Source organism: Coenobita brevimanus, chromosome 73, assembly GCF_032717465.1.
Source record: "Coenobita brevimanus isolate Jiangsu-jjx chromosome 73, ASM3271746v2, whole genome shotgun sequence".
In the NCBI taxonomy this organism is placed as follows: domain Eukaryota; kingdom Metazoa; phylum Arthropoda; class Malacostraca; order Decapoda; family Coenobitidae; genus Coenobita; species Coenobita brevimanus.
Window position 1 is genome coordinate 9,249,898 of NC_137026.1, and position 25,464 is coordinate 9,275,361.

Here is a 25,464-nt window from a genome sequence, read left to right on the forward strand (position 1 = left end):
AATTATTTTGTGTGAATTAATACTTAGCTGAACATAACTGGCATCTATGTTGGTAATACTGGGTTTGGATAGCACAAGGGGGTGGAGACTAGTTTTCACATATAGTAAAACACCGCCACCAGCTCGATGTGGTCGCTCACAGCTGAAAATATTGTACCCTGTTAATGAGTATTCCGCTAGAAAGTCATGGTCAAATGTGTTAATCCAGGACTCTGTGATGCCAACGATGTCATAATTTTCTAGGTAAATTAGAGAATCTTAATCCTCAAACTTGTTATGTAGACTACGTGCATTAACATAGCAGACTCTAATTCCGTTCCAAACAGTTGGTGATCTGACTTTGTGGGTAATTACATAAAGGTTACTGTTCCTGGACGTGCCACATTTTTTGATCTGAAGAGGGCAATTTTATCGTGTAAAAGTCTACCTAGCCGTGCCGCTCCTACTGAGTTCAAATGGAGACCATCTTTCTGGAACAGAGTATATTGCTCATAAAACTGGTCCCACAGATTGACAAAGTCGACTCCCTCTTGCGTGCAGAGAGATTTGAGCCGGTTATTTGTGCCGAAGGCCTTATCATAGAAACTATTCTCTGCCTTGATCCTTGGGAGTATACCAGATATTATCACATTAGTGGACTTAGTTTTGAATCGTTTGATCATTTCATGATACTTTGCTAGCAATTCCTCTGATCTATTGCGCTTCAGATCATTTGTACCAACATGGATAACGTATAGAGTTTGATCATTTGCGTCTTTTGTACCCCCTGGGGGTAGGGGGGGTTTCAAGAATACTCCCCCAGTATCCCTGCTTGTCGTACGAGGCGACTAAAAGGGTTGGTGGTGGGTTAGTGCCCCACCCCGTAAAAAGAACTAACTAAAAAAGCGAATAAAGTGCCTTGGACCCGGACGGACCATACGTTGACGACTAAGGAATGGACAAAGGACATTCTTAGGGTGGGAACGTGGAATGTGAGAGGAGTGAATGATGAAGTGAAAGAGAGAGAGATTGTTCAGGTGCTTGAGGATGCAAAAGTGGATATATATGGATTGACTGAAACTAAACGGAAGGTGAAAGGGTGAGAGAATGAGAATATGGTTTAGGTATATGTGCGGGAGTCGATGAAAATGAGAGGGCAAGAGAGGGAGTATGTCTGATGATAAGCAAGAAGTGGAAGGAGAATATAAGAGAGTATGGAACAAAGGTGCAAGGATTGTATGGGTGAGGATGAAGGTAGGTATACAAGCGTAGGCGATTGTATGTGTGTATGCCCCGACAGAGGATAGAGTGGCAAGAGTGAAAGACGAGTTTTGGGCGAGTGTAGAAGCGTGTATAGACAAGTTTGAGAGGAGCAAGAGAGTGTTGTTGATTGGAGACATGAATGGCAAAGTTGGGAATGTACGAGTGGATGGAGTGGTTGGTCAGTGGGATGTGCCAGCTGACGTAGATGGGAATGGAAGTGCTTTGGTGGACATCTGTGCTTGTAAGGGGTTGGCAATAGCCAACACCTACTTTCGACATAAGATGATCCACCAGTATACATGGAGAGTAATGAGGAGGATGGATGGTGAACTTGTTGAACGAAAGGCAATGCTAGACTACGTGTGTGTGGATGAGCGAATGAGAAGACAAGTGTTGGATGCAAGAGTGTGGAGAGGGTGGGGGAATGGAGTCTCGGACCATCACTTAGTGATGACCAAAGTAGAGCTGCAAAGAAAGTGGTTGAGGAGATGAAGGGGAAGACAGGAAGAAGCAATTCCTGTGAGAAGAGTGGAGAAATTGCAAGATAGTGAGAAAATGACAGAGTATAAGAGCATAGTGGAAGAAAGGTTGGGAAGGTATGCGCTAGAGCAGATGGAAGGGGTGGAAGACGTATGTAAGATATTCACGGAAGAGATAGGCGCAGCGTGTGAGGCGGTTTGTGGAGTGAGGAGGAGATGCAAGGGTGTGCAAGGGACAGCATGGTGGAATGATGAGGTGAAAAGAGCTGTGGAACAAAAGAAGAAGGCATATAGTGAATGGTTAGCGAGTAGAGGTAGGGGAGAAGATGAGAGAGACAAGAGAGAGGTATATGTGAGCAGGAGAAGGGAGGTTAAGAGACTGGTGAAGAAGAGTAAAAAGAAAGTGGATGAAGAGTTTGGGAGGAATCTGAGTGTGAAATGGAGGGAGAGTAAGAAATTGTTTTGGAAGGAGGTAAAAAAAGTAAGGCAGTGTGAAAGGGGAAATAGTAGGGGAGTGAAAGATAGGAATAATACGAGTAGATTGTTGGTGGAGAAGAGAGAGAAACTGAGGAGATGGAAGGAGCACTTTGAGGATTTGTTGAATGTAGAGAGTGAGAGCAATGCGAGTATACGTGGTTGGGGAATGGCTGGGAGAAGAAGAGATGAGAGGAGGGAGGAAGAGATCAGTAGGGCAGAAGTAGTGGAAGTGATGAAGAAGATTAAGTTGGGAAAGGCCCCAGGAATTGGTGGAGTGTGTGGTGAAATGCTTAGTTATGGGGGTGAGATTGTTGTGGAGTGGATATGGAAGTTGTGTAGATTGGCTTGGGAAGAGGGAAGGGTTCCAGAGGACTGGAAATCAGGTATAATTGTTCCTTTATACAAAGGAAAAGGGGAGAGAGAAGTATTTGGTAACCATAGGGGTATTTGCCTACTTAGTGTGACTGGTAAAATATATGGTAGAATACTCATTGATAGGGTTAGGCATATGACAGAGGAGCTAGTTGGAGAAGAACAAGGGGGATTTAGAAAGGGAAAAAGGTGTGTAGATCAGATATTTGTTCTAAGATGTTTAGTGGAGAAGTATCTAGAAAAAGGAAGGAAAGTGTATGCTGCCTTCATGGACTTGGAGAAAGCTTATGACAGAATAGATAGGCAAGGTATGTGGAAGGTATTAAGAATATATGGAGTGGAGGGGAAATTGTTGAGTGCTGTGAAGAGTATGTACGAGGGAGCTAGGGCTATGGTGCGAGTGGATGGTGAGCTGAGTGAGTTCTTTGATCTCAATGTGGGACTGAAACAGGGTTGTGTGATGTCTCCATGGCTGTTTAATATATATATGGATGGGGTTGTAAAGGAGGTGCAGTGTAGGGCAGTGGATGTGGGGTGGCTCTAATGAATGAGGGTGAGATTTGGAAGCTTCCGGTGTTGCTGTTTGCTGATGATACAGTACTGTTGAGTGACGATGAATGGGAGTTGCAAGGTTTGGTGAATGAATTTGGGACAGTGTGTAGGAGGAGGAATCTTAATGTAAACAAAAGTAAAGTTATGGTGTTTGAGAGGAATGAAGTCACAGAGTGTGCAGTGAGGTTGGATGGTGAGGATATGGAGAATGTGAGTGCATTCAAGTACTTGGGTAGTGTGATGAGTAAGGATGGAACTTTGGGGAATGAAGTGCGTGAAAGGGTACAGCAGGGAAGGAAGGTTGTTGGTACACTGAAAGCAGTGATGAGAAATAGGGAGGTGAGTATGGAAGTTAAGAAGTCACTGCATGATAGTATTGTGATCCCTACCCTGACGTATGGAAGCAAGGCATGGACCTTGCAAGAGGGGAACAAGTCAAGAGTGAGAGCAGTGGAAATGAGTTACTTGAGAGGAGCAAATGGTGAGTGACAGAGTGACTTGTAGGCCTTTTGTCTGTGGCCACCCTTTGCGGGATTAGGGCGTCGGGCTATAGATAGATAGATAGATCGCAGGCTTCTGTGATATCACATAGTCCACCTCCTGGAAAACAGTACCTCTTTCTGCTGATGGGGGCACATCCACAAAATTCCTCCAGCTGACTGTGTACAATAGAGTCCCCAATAAGCCTTGTTTCTTCTGTCTTATCAACCGCTTCGGCAAGGATCTGGTAGCGATTGTACGTAGTTATGGGAAGGTGCTTCCTTGTACCTTTTCCGGGTTTTGCGCCATTTCTTACCATAGTAAAGGGGACTTTGCTTGGCGAGGAACGTACTGAATCGCTGGGTGAGGAAGATACTGGTACACTATTATTTGTAACTGACTGATGGGCGGGGGCTTGTACGAGCTCAGTTTGTACGCTTCTTACTTCTTGAGTGCTGTTGCTGACTCCTACCTTTGCCGCTACAAACTCTTTCAGTGTCTCAAACTCTGCCTTGAGTTCCCTGTAATTTCTCTGTGATTCAGCTAACCCATTTTCTAGCTCTCTTCTCAAGATGCACAGTTTGCACACAGGTGTCGAAAAGTAATCAGAAAAATACTGATCTGCAAAGCGTCCAGTACACTCCTGGCAGACCTTCAGGTTAGATGGCATTTTGCAGCAATATTTCCACAATCCCACACAAATAAAAAATAATATACAACTGATTAATGGATGTTGTTACAAATGGTCAATTTACTCTATATATGAAATATTGAATTTCTAGGGAGATTCACTTACTTTTTATATACTATCTTCCTTTACCAGTATAAAAAGAATAGAAAATCTACCTGCTATGGCACAATCCAACCTACATGAATTCTTTTACCAGTGTAAAAAGAATAGAAAATCTGCTTGCTATGGTACAACCTAACTTACCATGAACTGTGTAAAATGAAAAGAGAATCAACTTGCTATGGTATGATCTAGCTTACCATGTATTGTGGAAATACACCATAAACTGATTCACTGGGAGAAAAAAGGAAAAAAGAAATTAACAATGGAATGTTGGGGAGAAATCAAAATAAAAACCTAGCTTCACTCAGTGAACAACGGTTTGTAGTGCAAAAACTATTTCACTGGTGTAACATCAATCACACAGTTGTTACTCTGTACAGAAGACATTGCTATTCACTTGCACTAAACTAGCAAGCAACTTAGTATTTGTTACGTTGGACTTTCAAGTAAGACGTACAAGGCTGATAGTGGGAACAAAAACAAAGGGAGCTGGTAGGTAAATACACTCTCAGTTCATTACACCATTTACTAGTGAGAAAAGATAATCTGTTTGTTAGATATCGTTCTAACTGACCTTGATCTGCGGGAAAATAAACTATAATATGACTAAGACCAGAAATAAAGGCAGGAAAGGGCAGGAATACGATGTAGAGGGTGGGAATTTATGTAAACAAAGGGACACGCGAACTCTTTACACCTTTAACCCGCTCTAAAACTTTTACATGAAATCTATTTAAATACTTTACACGGGGGAAATATGTCTACGACTCTTATACACTGATCTGTTCACTTTCACACCGATCTTCACTCAAACTTGTTGTTGAAACACTTGGATATGCAGAGCGCTGATTGAATGCATGTGTATCCCAAGATGGCTGCCGGGTTGGTGTGTGTAAGGGAGAAGTTAAATAACCATTAACTGGGTCAATGCACTCTGCATAGATAATCATTACAATAAAAATTTTCTATTAATAAAAAAAAAAGGTACTGGCAACACGCTGCGAATGATGGTTCAATATTTGATGGAATAAGTTCAGTACCTAAGTAAACAGCCATCGTCAGTACGTAACCTTACCTTTCGCTTCCATCATTCCGTCCCCTCATATCGGAAGGCTTTCTACTGTTGACCGAGAACTTACAAATATTTAGAAATGATTTCAACTGCTTCTCATGCAAGTCGTTCAACAAAGATACTGTAACTTTCATTGCAACTTGTATTGAATACGGAATGTAATATCCTGCAATAGTCCATTTTATTGTTATATAAGTCAACTACTGTTATCTTAAGACCGAACGCTGGCAGAATAAGGAAAATACGTCCTTTAGACTGACGGCGTAATTTGTTATCCTTTCATAGTCGTATAGGCAGTTACCCTGCTTACGGATGGATGAGCCTGGCCTTCATACCAGGCTATAAATTTAAGCATCCTCCAATCAACACTTCCTTAGGGCAAATCCCTCATATCTTAATAAAGCAATATAACTTTATGCGTATGTGCATACGTGTGTGATTATACGAGTATTAAACGTGCATAATCTCTCTCTCTCTGACACACGCTGTAGATTACCTTACATACAGTCACACTGGCAACCTTTCGGTTGTCAGGAATAAGATACAATCAGTCTATTTTTCAGTTGTCATCTAAAGTGAATACGGACATAAAGTCGCTAAAGATGGTGCTATATTTGACAAAATACACACGACACACACAAAATTACCAGCACTATGTAAGACTTGCATTGCTGCAAATTGTGCATGCATCTAACGTTTAACGAAATTTTCGTAATGTAATATCTATAAATGTGCTAGCAATAGCTGTGGCCCCGTCCAAGCAATTGTTCTAACCACACACACACACACACACACACACACACACACACACACACACACACACACACACACACACACACACACACACACACACACTCGCCGGCTCAGTGGTAACGCTCTCGCTTAGCATCTGCTAAGACGGGGGTTCGCGCCTTGCTCGGGATGAGAAAAGTTTCACTGACGAAGCGGGTGGTTACTGTCCCCCTTGAGCAAGGGGATGGGTGTGTGCGTGTGTGAAGGTCAAGGCTTTGCCCTTAGATAGGACTATATGAACTATGAGCTCTCTTTCGTGAGGGTAAAAAGCTAATGATCACAACCAACACGTGATCCTGACCGACCCGGTGAATCACACACACACACACACACACACACACACACACACACACACACACACACACACACCAACTGGCGTAGTGGTAATGCTTTTGCCTGTCATCTGAACCGTGTGTCGGGCCAAGATGGTGTTCGTCAATCTATCCATTAATTTGTTAATGATAGAGTTGTGTAGAACATTTTCTCAGTAAACACGTAAATCCTATGCTCGACGGGTTTCTTGGCCAAATATATAGGTGTCCGATTGTAATAATAATGTTTGGATACAATCGAATCTTTGCCGATTACAAGAATGTGCAGTTCAATATTTTACATTTCTTCCACATTAATTCCAAATGCCAGTTAAAAGGAACGGATTGTTGATAACTACTAATAAGCGCAATTGTTTCAGATTGATGTATTACATCATTTCTTATGAGTAGTGGTAGGCCTAGGATAATTATGCACTTAAAATGACTAAAAATGCATGCAAATGTGCAGTAATAAGAGAAAATATTTACTTTATACAAGTAAATATAGAATAGATAGGCAAGGTATGTGGAAGGTATTAAGAATATATGGAGTGGAGGGGAAATTGTTGAGTGCTGTGAAGAGTATGTACGAGGGAGCTAGGGCTACGGTGCGAGTGGATGGTGAGCTGAGTGAGTTCTTTGATCTCAGTGTGGGACTGAAACAGGGTTTTGTGATGTCTCCATGGCTGTTTAATATATATATATGGATGGGGTTGTAAAGGAGGTGCAAGGTAGGGCGGTGGATGTGGGGCTGGCTCTAATGAATGAGGGTGAGATTTGGAAGCTTCCGGTGTTGCTGTTTGCTGATGATACAGTACTGTTGAGTGAAGATGAATGGGAGTTGCAAGGTTTGGTGAATGAATTTGGGACAGTGTGTAGGAGGAGGAAGCTGAAAGTTAATGTAAACAAAAGTAGTTATGGTGTTTGAGAGGAATGAAGTCACAGAGTGTGCAGTGAGGTTGGATGGTGAGGATATGGAGAATGTGAGTGCATTCAAGTACTTGGGTAGTGTGATGAGTAAGGATGGAACTTTGGGGGATGAAGTACGTGAAAGGATACAGCAGGGAAGGAAGGTTGTTGGTACACTGAAAGCAGTGATGAGAAATAGGGAGGTGAGTATGGAAGTTAAGAAGTCACTGCATGATGGTATTGTGATCCCTACCCTGACGTATGGAAGCGAGGCGTGGACCTTGCAAGAGGGGAACAAGTCAAGAGTGAGAGCAGTGGAAATAAGTTACTTGAGAGGAGCATGTGGAGTGACGTGGAGGGACAGGTTGACGAATGAAGAAGTGAAGGAACGTTGTGGGGTAGACGTGGATGTGGTTGAGAAGATTAGGAGAAATACACTGAGGTGGTTTGGACATGTGGAGAGAATGGAGAATGAAAGACTGACTAAGAGGGTGTATGTAGGTGAGGTGGAGGGAGGGAGAGGGAGGGGTAGACCGAGGATGAGGTGGAGGGATGGAGTTGAGAGGTAAAAAAAAAAAAAAAAAGAATATGAGGGAGGGGGGGTGAGATGGGGGGAGGGTAGTCAAATGGTGGGTGACAGAGTGACTTGGAGGCGTTTTGTCTGCGGCCACCCTTTGCGGGATTAGGGCGTCGGGCTATAGATAGATAGATAGATAGAAATATAGACACTAAGTACTAATAAGTTACTAACCTGAACAACCTAAATTTAACACTATAACTTATTTCTCAGTAAATTTCACGAAAAATTACCTTCCCAGAGAGGGTATCACTGAGTCGAGCCTATTAATGAAGGATTAAAGACCATAATGCTGACAATCATTTATATAGCGACATGGTAAAATGTTATTAAAAAATAAAAAATATATAAATAAACGCGTTTTCATGCTTAAGAACCAACAATACATTAATTGTTTAAGTACTGTAACAAATACTCTATCGACATTGTTCCTTTCTCATGTGTATAGTAATATGCTTTAAAATGTGTTCAAAAACTATATATATATATATATATATATATATATATATATTATATATATATATATATATATATATATATATATATATATCAGACTCTGGTGAGTCGAGTGGTGATACACGAATCCATCTCATTCAGCTACTGTCTACTGACAATCAAGTCACGGCCTTCCCAACCACAGCCAATTAAGCAGTATACTCATATAATTCACTATGATATGATGGATATTATGATTTACACTATTATTACAGGGTGGTAGGTGGGGGCGCTCACCATCCACTCACTCGATGTAGTGCTGCTTTGAGTGTCTGCCCTTTCCTTTCTTCCATCCTTCCTCATCTGTCTTTCTTTCCTTCATTATTTACTCCTGCCTACAGGTGACTTTACACTCCCTCTTCTTTCTTTCACTCATTCTTTCCTCTTCCTTCTGCCTATGGGCGACTACACTGAGTGACAAGCCAAATGGTTTCCTGTACACTAGGAAACCATTTACTACGTTGGGTGGTAACCATATAACCAAATTATGGCGCCTGGTGGTTTAGTTGGTAATTAAAAGTGCTCCAGTCGGACTGAGCCTGTGAAGGTTTATATCCAAGGGTGGATGGGGTTTATTGCTCACGTAATGCCACTCAGGGATGAGCGAGGCTGGTCGCTCTCATCTTAAATGTCAGGACCAACGCCTAGCCCCGGGTTCCTACACTTCTGTATGGGGCGACATGGGCCTGGATGGTGGTTGGATGGATGAATGAATGAAAAAATGATTAATACCCAGGAAACTTCAAAGAATATGCGGTACAGTATAAATTAACAACAAAGTAGGAATATGCACTTACCCTCATAAATGGCTAGAATATGCATCTGTGTATGCACATACGAGTATGGAAATGCATGATTATCCTAAGCCTACTTATGAGCCTCTGTGAGATAAACTGAGAAAGTTAGACAGCAAGAGACACAGTATTATACATTGCACAACACACACACGCAGACGCTATTGACTGACCTGAGAAGGTGTAGGTCTGGTTAATGCTTAAATTAGTTTGTGAGAAGCAGCCAGCATGTGCTTACAATTTCAGAAATATACCAAATTCACACTGACAGCTAATAAAGATGCATTTGTCTTAAAATCTGACATACTTGAATGCCTTTGGGAGTAAAAAATACAAATGGCTGACTGCAACAACGAAGAAATGGAATATTATATATATACTTTGCTTTCCATACACTACATATCTGTTACAATTAAGAAAGTATGAGCAACTTTTCTGAAATGTATCTGAGGCAAACGTCTGATATTAGTGTGCGTGTAACAATAGGGATGTTATAAATACCGAATGGGGGCGAGTCATTATATAAGGTTACTTGTTGATGATGTCTGTGTATTTATATCAGACCTGCATGATCACTGAAATAACCATTTTTCATCATGTCATGAACCATCACTTTACAGCTTGTTGCTACTTCGTGTGTTCCTCTATCACAAACACACACTTCTTTAAAATCTAAGCAAATTATGTTACGACATTACTGTAAATGGCTCCTAAGCTTCTCCCCAACACTCCACTATTCCCACTACCCCGCCATCCCTCACGTTCCATCCCGCCCATCACACAGCTACCCCTCACTGACCCCCTGCCATCCCTCACCTGCCCCGCACGTCCCACCCCTCCATTACCCCCAACACTGTTACCAGATCAAATTATTTGCCGCTCTTGCTGCCTTCTACACGGTGTCCCGAGCGGAAATTTCTCCAACTGTACCTGCATAATGACTGTTTTCCCGAAGCGTTTGTTAAAATCTTCAAAAGTTTAAAATCACAGAAACAATGAATAATGATTCTCTTTCTGCAGTTTTTTTTTTTTTTTATTGTTCCGTGAGTCTGTGGCTGAAAATGACAACACTAAGGCCCCACATCCTTATATAGCACTTCTTCGTGACTAGCGTCATATTCTAGTACCTCTTGTTACAGGGCAGAGTTCAAGATGGGGAGATGTGATATTTAAGGCAGGTTAAAGTGAGTGGAGTATAGTAACGTGGGTGTGTTGCAGGCAGGAGGTGTTGGGTAACGGGACGCTGGTGGTGAGAAACGCAGGCCACGAGGATGCTGGTCGCTACTCCTGTGTTGTGACCGGCAGACAGGGGCAGACGGCAGCCTCACACACCTTCCTGCACGTCCTCAGTCAGTGTGGTGCTTTCTCTCTCTCTCTCTCTCTCTCTCTCTCTCTCTCTCTCTCTCAGCTGCATTTGAGTTGAAGGGAAGGAAGTTCTTAGAAGTTCCCTTCCTCAAATCTTAAGCCTACAGTGGTTATCTGTTTTAAGGATCCGTATGCAGTCAGCGGGGATAAAGTATAATTAATTTCTCTAAGTAATTTATCTAACTAATTTATGTAACTAAAGTTGCCAAATTGTTTCATTATTGGACATATTGCAGTGTATCAATCGGCTTCTTGGAATACAGCGAAATCTGACTGAGGCTTCACGGTCGGTCCACTCTGTCACTGTTACTGCAGACTCTGGGAACGATTATGGTGATAGGAATATCCCTTTTAATGATAAACTATTTTCATGATTTTTATGTAGGGCTTTACACACCATGTAGGAAATGGTTAGACAAATGAAGACTTAAGACGTGCTGTATAGGAAGTACAGTAGGCAGTTACTCCATGCTAGACAGCTCCTCTATGTGTGTGACTACTGTACTAGACTAAGACAAGGATAGTAATGAAAGGTCTTTCCGTGCAACCACATACCTGGAGGCTTTAGATAAGAAGTACTGATTTGCCTTCCAGTAGCTTTTCTTAAGCGGGCCATACACACACAGGCAAGCCCGTCCGGTGGCCTGAAGAGGCCGGCCCTTTCAGGGAAACTTGGGCGTGTGTGGGTAGGGAACAGGCGCCTGCGCAGGCAGCCTCAACGGTCGTCGTGGGATCTGTCGCGGACAGATTTTCGTGGTCAGACTCTGGTCAGGTTCAGGCATATTGAGCATGTGGGGGATACTGTAGGTCGTCAAGTGTCAATCTCGTGTCAGTTGTGCGGGAGTGAAGACGTTCAGCAGAGTCAGATAGGACAATTTACTCCCTCTCATCAACCAGTCTTTTCCCCATTTGGTCCGTTTTTTCCTCCCCTTTCTATTAATCGCAATAAAGGCCGCGGCAACGGCCCCAATAGCATACAGCTCCAGGTCATCTGTGGGCAGCGGAGTGTCCACGGCCACCCTCACGCCACGGCGTGAGGCCGACTGAATCGTGTGTGGACACAGCATTGTTCGTTGAGGCCGGCCTCTTCAGGCCACCGGAGGGGCTCGTCTGTGTGTATGGCCCGCTTTAGAGTTGTATACTACCAGGTAGGCCTATATTAATCTTTACCTTCAGTGGACCGAATTAAAAGTGTCCTTCCGTTTTGCCCCACATCATGCCCAGAACCCCCTGTGATTGATAACCTCATCCTACGCCGGAGTCTGGAGGAGGGACAGAGGACTCAGCTGTCTTGCTCCGTGACGGAGGGGGATCTTCCCATCACCATCAACTGGCTTAAGGACGGTCGCCATCTCCAGCATGACCCGGACGTGGAGAGCAAACGAACCAGCGAGTTCTCTATGGTGGGTCTGCTGTCCATCTCTGCCTGTCCATACCCAGACGCCTACGAAAAAATTGCCTTCATGTCTTCTTACCCCCACCAACAAGCTATCATCTTTCCAACACGTACCATTATCCATAAACCTCTCCACCCCATCCCTCCTCCTCCTCCTCCTCCTCCTCTGTCTCCCACTCCCTCCCTCTCCAATACCTCACTCGCATACTATCCTAGTCAACCTCCTCGTTTTCTGAAAACAATTTTACCGCCGCATCACTTGTCAGAATGGTTGCACTGTAGGTGAGAAAGACAGCATCCCACAGAAGAAAATAATTGAGGTGATGAAAATAAATCTAGTCTGCCTTTGCTGCCATTCTTACCCACGAGTCATTTCAGGTTGCATTATTTTTTTTCCAGGATAATATGGTGGATTGCACAACCAGGTAAGAGATTTAAATTATACTTAGTGACGCCAGGAAACCATTTACTACGCTGTGTGGTAACCATGTAACCAAGCTGTGACGCCTGGTGGTTTAGTGGGTAATTAAGGTGCTCCAAACGGGTTTGAGCCTGTGTAGGTTTATATCCAAGGGATGGTCAGGATTTATTGCTCACGTAACGCCACTCAGGGATGTGTGAGGCTGTTCACTCTCATCTTAAATGTCAGGACCAACTTGCCTAGCCCCGGGCTCCTACGCCTCTCAGGGGACGACACAGGAATAGATTATGTAAGTATATATGTATGCTAGTGACATGACAGTCTGAAAAGTAACCTGCTTCTTTAATGCTCTCTGTCAGAGTGGCACAGTAAATCATCCAAAAATTACGTCACGAACAATGAAACTGCTTCTTGTGTGGTGTCATCGACAAGAAATATATGCACAACGTGATTAGTTAGTTTTTACTTTGTTTTTATATTCATCACCGTAACATAGGTAGTCATGCAGCCTGGGTGGGTGTGGGATGTGTGGTGTATACAAGAGCAGACGGAATTAGAAAAAAATCACCACTAGTCAAATCACAGACGGATATAGACAGAACACTTTTTTTTTCAGTAAAGATAACAGATGAAGAACTCACTCCTGGTAACAGTTTAACAGAGCTGCAGCCCAGAGACGGAGCGATGGGAAGAGATAGGCAGAGAATATGATGTAGAATAGGAACTGGTAAATATGACGAGCTAGGATGGAACAAACTGACAATATTTAGGTCAGAATAAGTATAGTTGTAAGCCATTGCCCTGAGGTAATATTGTCGTTATTGTTATTGATGTTGTGGCTTCAGGCTCATCTGAATTTGAACCCAGTGGACTGTAGGCTCAAGTTACCCTTCAGCAGCGCACCATCCTCCTTTTGGGGAATGGGGAAGGAGGTAAGGGACGCTTGTATAACCGGACAAATGAGCCACCCGGTGAAATCGGTTCCATCACGGGAAGGCGTCCCTCTTCAACACCAGAGATTATGATGGAGAGGTGAAATTGTTAACTGTATGGATCTGGGATGGGCGGGGAGTCAGATGAATAAGCTGTAAGAGGTCATTGTCGTGGAGTGAAGCAGAATGACTGTATTGCAGGTGCTGGTGTTGAAGAGGCTACAGGAGCACCACTCAGGCGCCTATACTTGTGAAGCTGCCAACGCCGCTGCTGCCGTCAACAAAACAGCCAACATCAGGGTCAAGGTGAGCACACACACACACACACCAGCTATAAGGCACTGAACTGTACGTATTGTCTCGGCCGTGCCACTGTACTCACTGTTTTTTTCTCAGCAATAAATAACATCTGCAAATCTTCACCCCAGAAAGTCTTAAATTTCTTGACAGTATGGATCTCTTTCGCCAGTTTCACTGATATTGTAGGTTATGGTATGTGGAATGGTGGACCTCGAGCTATTTTTATGCAATTCTGTGTCACCACCAAACGAGTAGAATTGTTTGTATGTCAGCCGTACTAATAAAGTGTCATTAAATAAAACCGTTCTGGACTTATGTCTGGAAACTTTGCTTAGTAATAGTATGGTAATTTGGTTTTGCGTTGGTTCACGATAAATGTACTGAAGTTGACAAAAAATTCACCTAACTTAGGTCTAAATGATAACGGTCGTTTCAGTGTAGCCAATGCAATAATTTTATCTGGGTACAAATCATGGCAGTGATGATGCAGTAAGCAGCTCACTGGCTCTGAAACAGTGGTGGGCAAGCCATGCTTTTCACAGTGTACAGTGACGTTCAGGGACTAAAGTTTGCAAACTTTCCTGTGTGTCTGCTTCACAGTTATGTCCATCACTTCCCTCTCTGACACATCATATTAGAAAGAATCAGCTATAGATAGAGAAACTAACCAGCCTTCCTTCATCTTAGGATATCTGCTACCAGAGGAGAGGTATAGGGGGATAAGGTAAAATATCAGTCAAATACTTGTCCCTATCCGTATACAGGGCGTCCAGTACTTGCCATAATATCCTCAGGCGATGATTCTTGGCCTGATATTGAGGAAAAATTGCCATATCAACCTGTGTCCTGCTTTCATCTCTTATGGAGCTACAGTTTACCGATGACCATATGGACGTAAACAGTCTCCCTCATAATTCACACAGAAGGTCCAGAAGGTCATTAATAACTAGCTGTGTAACCACTGAAAATTGGACCAATGTTGATAGTGCATTTGTTTTACTCAATATCAGCCCTTGAATCATCTCGTGAAGTTAGTACGTCTATTCCCGGGACACCCTGTATATAAAATGGAGATATGAGATGTTCACTGGCACAGCACCACGCAACAGTATACCATATCTTGTACTTGTTCTCCATACTCAAGCAGCTGATATGGGACTAAAACTGATGCATTATAGACTTGCTTCACGACTCCGTGCCTAGATGTAGGAGTTATGTAGAAGAAAACTACTCTCGTTTCACCTTAACTTGGCCCAGATTTTCGTCTACCAGAAGCTTATTTCATGTCAGTGGTTGAAAAGACAATGCTACGACTCTACATCCTTTCCCCAGAACTCTTCGTGACTAGCGCTATGTTCTTGTGCTGATCCCTTCTTATGGCTCAGGGTTGAAGATATAAAGCGGTCAGTATTAGAGAAGATAAAGTAAAAGGAACATTGCAGATATAATATAATGTTCATAATGCGTGTGCGTTGGACAGGTGTCTCCTAAGTGGGTGGTGGAGCCCTCAGGTGGTACAGCCTTGGTGGGGTCCACTGTGGTGATGGACTGCAATGCCCGTGGATACCCTCAGCCTGTTATCACGTGGATGAAAGCTCCAGGTAGGAGAATATATGTATTAACAAGAAGACAATAACAGCTTCTATCCTTCGTTATTTGGACTGAAATGCCACGTGGATTAATTCATGATTTTTGTGTTTGAGTTACCTTGATCTGATAAACAACGTTTTCTTTATTTCACTGGTGAAAAAGAATATTGCTAATGTCTGTTGTACTTCTCAGTCAACAAATCTGTCCATCTATTGCCAGACGCCTTAATCCCGTAAAGGAGAGTCACAAACAAATCGCCTCCACATGGCCCTGTCCCCCTCCATTTCACTGCCCTGCTCCCAGCTCACACCTCCCTCTCTCATATACCTCTCCACTCCATCCTTCCATCTCATCCTCGACCTCCCCCTCCCTGTCCCTCCAACAAATGCTATAAATACCTACTCCCATTTTCACACAGCCTGGTGAGACAATAATATGAAGGTTTGGTGTGTTAGGTGAGGCTGCCAGGGACTTCCAGCCTCTGGTGGTGGATGGGGTGAGGTCCTCACAGGCTCCAAACGGCTCCCTCATCCTGCAGGAGACCAAGGCGTCGGATGCTGGCTGGTATCTGTGCCGGGCGGCAAACTCTGTCGGCAAACCCATCTCCAAGGTGGTTCAGCTGACTGTGCACGGTGGGTGGAACGCCAGTCTTCAATTGCCCTCGCCATATATTTTATTGATGCTCACATAAGGGAAATAATTTGTGAAAACTGTGGTCCATTAATTTTTATTAAGAGGAGATTTTCGTCCTATTGCAGATTTATTCCCGTAGCTCAGTGGCAGAATAAGGCAATACTACGGCCCAATATCCTCCTCCATAGATCTTCTTAGTGACTATCATCATATTCTAATGTTAATGTGTTATTACACCTTAACACAAGATGGAGAGGTGGCAATCTTATTCCTAGTAAAAGTGAATACAGTATAGCTAAACTGAAAGCAGTCAGTCAGTGTGAAACTGAGAAGGTGAGAAAGAACTTAGAGTAAGTGACTGATTTATTGCTGTAGTTGAATAGCTCTGGTCTGTCTGGCCGAGCACACCCATCAACCACAGGCAAGCAACCGCAACTGCAGAACCGCCCCAAGCAGGGAACCGATGTTACCTTGCAGTACACAGCACCTCGCCTCATCGAAGTGCGAGGTAGAGGATCTTTGTTTGATTCCTGGATGGATGCCGCATTTGCGTCTCTTCATTCAGATAACAGGGACACCATAGTAGGCTTCACATCTCGCTGTGTGGCTATATGAGTATCACCCAGCGTTGTAAATGGTTTCCTGGATTATATGAAGCCATTAGGATTGCCACTCAGTGTATGGCATCTGAAGTGGAAAGAAGAGTAATAAAAAGTGACAGGGAGGATGAGAGAAATAGGAAGAAAGGAGGGCAGACAGAAAATGAATGATGAAGGTAAAGGAGGAAGTAGGCAGCACTACATTAATTGAAGGAGAACGTAGCCTGGAGACAGTTCACTTTATCTCACCAGCCTCATCTCCCATCACCATCACACCATCTTATCTCAGCCATCTCCTTGACAGCACCATCTCACCTCAGCCATCTCCCTGACAGCTCCGGCGCGCGTGGTGACGGAGGGTGGACGTGTGACGGGCCACGCTGGGCAGGTGGTGACGGTGACGTGTGAGGCCACAGGTGACGACCCCCTCACCCTTACCTGGCTCCGACACCATGACCCCGTCTCACCTGGACACACGTAAGAACACATATTACCTGATACACCTGTGCTGGAGAGGGACGCCTTCACGTGGTGGCACTGATATAACCAGGCGGATCAACTGCTTGGGTATAGAAACGTCCCTCAGATCCTTCCCTATCCCCCAACAGGAGGATGGTGATTGCAGAATGGCACTTCAAGCCTATAGTCCACTGGGTTAACTTTTCAGATGAACCTGGGGCTGCTACTACTACTACAACTACTATTACTACTACCACCACTACTCCTACTACTAGTACTACTACTACTGCTACTACTTCTGCTACTACTGTTGCTGCCACTACTACTACTACTACTACTACTACAACTACCACTACTACTGCCATTGCTACTACTACCACTGCTACTACGACGACTACTACTGCTGTTGCTGTTGCCACCACTACTACTGCTACTACTACTACAACTACAACTACTGCTGCTACTACTACCACTACTATTACTACTACTGCTACTGCTATTGCTACTACAACTACTACTGCTGTTGATGCTGCCACTACTACTACTTCTACTACTACTACTAACATTATCAGTTGTCACAGTACCGCTATCGGCCCTCACACTTGGGCTCGTATTCTCGTCGGAGAAGGAAGCTCCCTAACACCTCTTCCTTGGTGATTTATTTTTGGATATGGTTGATGTTATCCTCTTGCATATTATCTGTGCAGAATACAGCGATATTAGAATGATTTATATAACATGGAGATGGACAGTAAGGTGTAATAAGGGAAAAAGTAGCCTAGGAAAAGGCGTTAGGGAGCTTCCTTAACCGACGAGAATACCCCCGTTGGTCTTCAAATCATTCTCCCAACATAATCAGTTCCGTAATCTTTATCCCCTTCATTCTCAGTCCTGTTTAATTTAGCCCTGCTGCCTCCACACGATTATATAAGCCCAGAGAAAGCGTCTTGAATCTATCTGTCTATCTATAGTCAGACGCCATAATCCCATAAGGGGTGGCCGTTTGTTTTTGAGTTAGTTGTTTTACGGGGAGGGGCACTAACCCTCCACCAACCCACATGCTGTCACGTTGGGAACACGTATGGTTTGGTTATATGGTTACCACCCAGTGCTGTAAATGGTTTCCTGGCTTACAGGAGAGGAGGGCAGACACAAAAGAATGATAAATGTGACAGAAGAAGTAGGCAACACTACATCAAGTGAGTGGATGATGTATATATTCTTTAACTACTCTCACCAAAAATTTTATAAAGATTGGAGAAAATTTTCGAACCAGAAGAGATAGTTGATTTTAACGTACGTATTCCATCTTCTTCCTCACACACACACACACACACACACACACACACACACACACACACACACACACAGGGTAAGGATTCGGCAGAGTAAGGGAGGAGGTGTGGTGAGGGCAGTGTTGGAAATGGTGTCAGTGACTGCTGCCGACGCGGGGCCATACACCTGCCGTGCCACCAACCCACACGGCGCCCACTCCCAGGTGTTCCACGTGGCTGTTATAGGTAAGCACACTGTTCCTATTAACACTGTACCTATTATCACTTTACTTATCATTATACCTATTATCACCATACCTATTATCTCTATACCTATTATCTCTATACCTATTATCATTATACCTATTGTCATTAAACATTTTATCATTATACCTACTGTATTATCATTATACCTATTATCACCATACCTATTATCACTCTACTTATTATCATTATACGTATTATCTCTATACCTATTATCTCTATACCTATTATCATTATACCTATTATCATTAAACATTTTATCATTATACCTACTGTATTATCACTGAATCTATTATCACCATACCCATTATCACTCTATTTATTATCCTTATACCTGTTCTCACTGTACCTATTATCACCGTACCTATTATCACTATACCTATTATCATTATACCTATTATCACTAAACATTTTATCATTATACCTATTATCACCGAATCTATTATCACCGTACCTATTATCACTACACTAATAAATACTATTCTGGATTCCACTTTACTTTTTTTTTTTGTTATGGAAGGAAAAAGGAACCAAAGGCCAGAAGCCCATAAGATTGTTCCCGCCAAGAAAAATCAAAAACAAGATAACAAAAAGCCAAATCCGACGTCTGTATACAAAATAACACTATACCATTTAACACCATACCAAATAGCACTATACCCATACCACCTCACGTTCCTATCACCCCTGCTAGAGCCGCCCACTGCCCCTTCTGGCGTGACGGTCAGCGAGGTCACCAGCAGGTCAGCGGTGGTGTCGTGGACTCTGCCTCAGCCCGCCGCGGTCACCATACAGTATAAGGGTATGAGGGGTCGTTCTGAGCATAAGGATAAGGGGGTCGTTCTAAGTATTAGGGTAAGGGTTGGTTGTTTTGAGTTTAAGGGTCAGGATGGGTCGTTTTTAATATAAGGACAAGGGGGTTTGTTTTGAGAATAAGGAGGGGTAGTTCTGAGTATACTGATAAGGGTGGGTTGTTTTGAGTATGAAGGTAAAGGTGGTTGTATGCTATGTAATCCTATGCTATGCTATGCTATGTTATTTTATGCTATGCTGTGCTATGCTATGCTATGTTTAACGTGCTGGGTAAATACTATGCTCGCCTCCCCGTGCTGCAGGGGTGAAGGAGGAGTCGTGGTCTGGCCACGGTCGCAATGTGAGTGTAGGGCAGTGGACGGCATCCCACGTGCTGACAGGCCTGGCCCCACACCACACCTATATGGTCAGACTAATGGCACACAACGACCTCGGAGTATCACAGCCATCACCCACACGGATCTTCACCACCACAGAGGAAGGTGAGGCCATCATTTGACTTATCTCTTCCCATTCAGACACCACCATTCCAGGGTGTATTAATATTTATTGTTTTTTTTTTCGTTTAACTTTCTCATCACCCACACGCATCTCCACCACCACAAAGAAAGGTGAGGGGATCATTTTACTTGGCCGTTCCTTTCAGACACTATACAGTTTCAGGGCGTATTCATTTTTACTGTCATTTTTTTTTTCCTGGAACTCTCTCACAATCATCACTCACGCGCATCTTTGTCACCATCAACGAGGAAAATTAGTGCAGGATTTTACTATACCCATTGTACTCTAACTTGGCTTATAATTTACCATCTCTCCGTCTTGACTGCTGGGTTGCAACAATTGTGTAACACTAGGACAGGCTGCTAGTCATAAAGAAGTGTTACAGAAAGGATGTGCAGCTGCAGTACTGTCTTTTTCTATCACTGAGCTACATGAGGCACAAAATGACATAAATCTGGGCCATGTTAATGTAAAAGTAGCATATTTCTATCATCAGTATATAATGGAAGGGGTGCATTCGTCTTTTATTTATTCATTTATTCTATCTATCTATTGCCGGACGCCTTAATCCCGTAAGGGGTGGCCACAAACAAATCACCTCCATGTCCCCCTGCCCCTAGCCATTTCACTGCCCTCCCTCAGCCCCCCCCCTCTCTCTTATACTTGTGCCTCTCCATTCCATCCCTCCATCTCATCCTCGGCCTCCCCCTCTCTCTCCTCCCCTCCACGTCACTCACATACACTCTCCTCGTTAGTCTTTCACTCTCCAGAGGAGGCGGTGGGTCAATCGGTAGAGAGGTGGCCTGCAGTCCTACCGGACCCAGGTTCAAATCCCCACTGGGGCAGGGAACAGTTTATGGATTTGAATTTCATAAAATCAGACTTTACTGATCTACCAGAAGACCCGTCGACATGTCGTAAAAATACCCCTGCTAATACCAATACACCAGTCCTGTATGAGACAGCCCAAGCATGTATTCAATATGGACGGTAGGTGTTAGCACCGAAGTGGTGACATGTAGAGGTGTATGGCATTAGGAGGACTACTAGGCCTTGAGAGCAGGCTGTGAAGCCTATGCCCAGAGTCGGACACATAAAAAAAAAATCCTCTATCTACTCACCTATTCATCGTCTGGACACCCTCAAACAGTCATCACCCACACGCCTCTTCACCACGACTTAGGCAGTTTAGAATTTTACTGTTTCTACCTTACCAGTATGTAATGCCAAGGGGGTACCTAGGCTTTCTTCCGATTGCCTAGAAACACTTAATCCCTCCTTAACCCCACTGGACTAGGAGATGTCTTTCTTACTTTATCCTACCATTCCTGACGAGTTTAATCAGCGTGGGGTAGGATTTTGGAATTGGATGGGTTCAATAAAGCCATGATATATCTCCTTCAGTTCAAGAGCCTTTTCCCACGTTAAAGGAAATCGTAAGGCAGCAGCAAGGGAAATTATAAAGGACTTCATTCGGATTTAAGGGTTTAATGGATATAACATTGACCTGCACGTCTCACAGTATCACCCACAAACACTTAACACTAACAAGGAGGGTTGGTGCAGGATTTTACACTCTCGTTACCCTGAGTACTGTACAGTGGTGTGGCGCCTATTTACCTAAAGTACCTGGAAGCCCTCTGACAGACCACACCCACCTGTAACGTCACACCACCGAGGAAGGTTAGCATGACAGCAATGGGCCGTCACTGTGCCACAAAGGGAATAATAAGAACATTCATTCATCCATTCATTCATCATCTAATCCTTCGTTGCCTCATGAGGAGCGTATTAGCCCGGGGCTAGGCACGTTGGTCTTGACACAGCCTCACTCATCTCTGAGTGGCATTACGTGATCAGTAAACTCCAACCATCCCTTGGATATAAACCTGCACAAGCTCAATCCGATTTGAGCGCCTTAATTACCCACTAAACCACCAGGCGCCATAAGAAGAAGAAGAAGAAGTAGAGTACAAGGCTTTTTGGCCAAGAAAGTTATACAGTATTTACACAGTCTGACACAGTATCCTGGTTTACAATCTGAGCAAAGCATTTAATTGTCACAGCACATTACCATCCACATTTACCAACCCTTAATACCAACACTAAGTTAGGAATTAGGTGTTATAGGACTCTGATAAGGGCATTAGGTTAGGACCGGAAGGTTACTATGTCTAGATTAGATAAGATAAGGGTAAACTGAGACCCACTTGCCGTGGAAATTGTTAGCAAAATAGAATGAATCACACTCCACACTACTGGGAAAACTTAAGCCCGTATTCGACTTGGTTAAATTCCCTAACATCTTTTCCTATGAGATTTAGCTTGTTTCTTACCCCTAAACTTAATATTCTGTGTTACATAAACCCTCCACTATCACCATACCCTGCATAAATAACGTAAAAAAAATGAATGATTCAGTTACATCCGAAATTAAATCGCTAAGGAGGAGGTGTTAGGGAGCTTCCATAACCCACGAGAATACGTGCCATAGACTTCGCTTACTAGATCACTTTTTGGTGTGTAACTGCGAAAAATAATTACACTTTCATTTTTCTCTGATTTCTAAAACACAGAAGCCGGTGGTGCCTTGGTTAACACGTCCAGCTCGCGACTAGGCATAATCCATGAGTCCTGTGTTTAATCCTCGTGCCGGTCAGACTGGCGGACAATATTTGTATCTCTCTTGGGCCAGGCTTCGTCCATTCAAGTATACAGATAGGGGTGTAAGTGTAAATTAGAGTATTTCTGGTTATGTTGTAGGATAGATTGGGTCTAAAATTATGAGCTGATTGCCTCTCTTGACTCCTTCACTAATCTGTTTCATTACTAATTCTTGCTGCCACCAATGAATTGCATTCAGCTGAAGTTCGTCTGACCCCTCCAATTACAGACCAATAGCTGTCACATCTTCTCCTGGTAAGGTATTTGAAACTTTAATTAATAAGCATATTGTTAAACATCTTGAATCCAACAACTTAATTAGTGATAGACAATACGGTTTTCGCCACGAAAGATCCACCATTGACATACTCAATCTCTTAACTCATACTATCCATCAATCAATTGATCTTTTTGAGAAACTCATGCAGTAGCTCTTGATATCTCTAAAGCTTTCGACAGAGTATGGCACCGTTCCCTGCTGTCCAAACTCCCTTGCTATGGACTAACGTCTTTTGTTCCTTTGATTTCTTCTTATCTTAGTGACAGGAAAATAAGAGTAAGAGTAGATGATGTATATTCGAATTTCCACTCAATTAACGCCGGCGTACCGCAGGGATCAGTTCTGGCGCCAACCCTATTTCTGATTCATATTAATGATCTTTTATCTGTCACTCACAATCCCGTTCACTCATATGCAGATGACTCAACACTACATAGTTCATTCACACTCAGACATCCATTTACAAAGTCTAATATCTCTACCTCTCAACTCAGTACAGCCATCTCCATAAATCAAGATCTACCTACAATCAGTGAATGGGGACAAAACAACCTTGTCTCTTTTAATGCTAGTAAAACTAAATATATACAGTTTACTAATAGACAGATATTGCCAGATTCGTACATTACCTTCAGTGCTACTAATATTCCCATCTCCAAAAGTATTGAAATTCTTGGTGTCTCACTTAACAGTGCCCTCAGCTGGACCCCTCATGTCAGATCACTTGCTAAGGCCGCCTCAAAGAAACTTGGATTATTGTACAGAGTCCGTAACTTCTTCGCCGATGAGCAGTTAGCTATAATTTATAAGAGTCATGTGCACTCTCAGCTTGAATATTGCTCACCCTTGTGGAATGGTTGTGGAGAGGTTGCATTGAGACAACTGGACAAAATTCAGAATAAAGCTGTTAGAATCATTAACAACCCTGCCATTACATATAAACTACCTCCCCTGCAAGTAAGAAGGAATGTTGCTTCTCTTGCATTATTTTAGAGATATTTTTTTGGCAAGTGCCCAGACGAGGTTGCGTCCATGGTGCCGCCTCTCCATGCCTTCCCTCGTGCTACACGGGCATCTGGTAGCGCTCATGACTGGAATGTCACTCAGCCATATTGCAGAACTTCTGCCTATCTGAATTCTTTCATTCCCCGAACTGCATCTTTCTGGAACTCGCTTCCCCAGAGTTGTTTTCCTCCAAATTTCAACCCACAACTGTTCAAGTCTAACTGTTACAGATATTTTATGAATGGAGGACACCAGTAGTCTGGTGTATGGATTACTTTTTTTCCCCCCATTTGTTTTTCCTTCCTCCGTTCTGTTATTTAGAAAAAAAAAAAAAAAAAAGATAATCTCTTCACATCTCGGACTAGAGGGTAAGGCTTTCACCTACTCCTTGCCTTGCGTGGATTGAGTCAAATCGGCAGACTGTGCTCTGAAACGTGGGATGCAGGCTAAAGACGTCTAAGAATCACAGGTGGTCTACAAATAATTGTCATAATGTGATGGCTTGTCGACACGTTTGCCCTCACTGTTTAGATAATAGGTCGAAGGTCACATTCTGCCTCTGCTCAAATGTCATTTTTCTTCCAGCACCTTCAGGGGCGCCTCGGGACGTTCGTGTGGCTGCGGGGGGTCCTCACTCCCTGCTGGTGACCTGGAGTGCCCCTGACCCCCTCCTCACCCATGGCACCTTGAGAGGCTACACCATCGCAGTCAGGCGCCAGAACCTCCAGGGACACATTATATACATCAGCAGGCCAGTCACAGGTCTGCCACACACATTATATACATCAGCAGGCCAGTCACAGGTCTGCCACACACATTATATACATTAGCAGGCCAGTCACAGGTATGCCACACACATTATATACATCACCGGGCCAGTCACAGGTCTGCCACACACATTATATACATCACCAGGCCAGTCACAGGTCTGCCACACACATTATATACATCACCAGGCCAGTCACAGGTCTGCCACACACATTATATACATCAGCAGGCCAGTCACAGGTCTGCCACACACATTATATACATCAGCAGGCCAGTCACAGGTCTGCCACACACATTATATACATCAGCAGGCCAGTCACAGGTCTGCCACACACATTATATACATCAGCAGGCCAGTCACAGGTCTGCCACACACATTATATACATCAGCAGGCCAGTCACAGGTCTGCCACACACATTACAGGTCTGACTGAAATACAGCATACTTTTCTTTAAAATACATCGACGGGAACCACAGTTATGAGCAAAATAAATAATAATCCATGATGATTGTGATCATCATCACCATCATCATCATCATTACCATTATCTACATGATCCTGAGCTCTTTGACCCACCTAAGGATCGGGTAAGGTGGGCCCATAAAACAAAGAAAGTGAAAGCAGGAGAAAGTATCAACGAAATGTCCAGTGACAAGGACAGGTAATCATTCAAACACCATTAAGGCCCCTCGGATCCTGGCTCTACCTCAAACATCTAATCATTATATATATATATATATATATATATATATATATATATATATATATATATATATATATATATATATATATATATATATATATATATATATATATATGTGTGTGTGTGTGTGTGTGTGTGTGTGTGTAGATA

At 43.3% G+C, this 25,464-nt stretch overlaps 1 pseudogene; it reads left to right on the forward strand.

The window, feature by feature from the left end:
* LOC145407465 (cell adhesion molecule Dscam2-like) overlaps positions 1–25,464 on the forward strand; it is an 85,433-nt pseudogene that overhangs the window by 10,682 nt on the left and 49,287 nt on the right.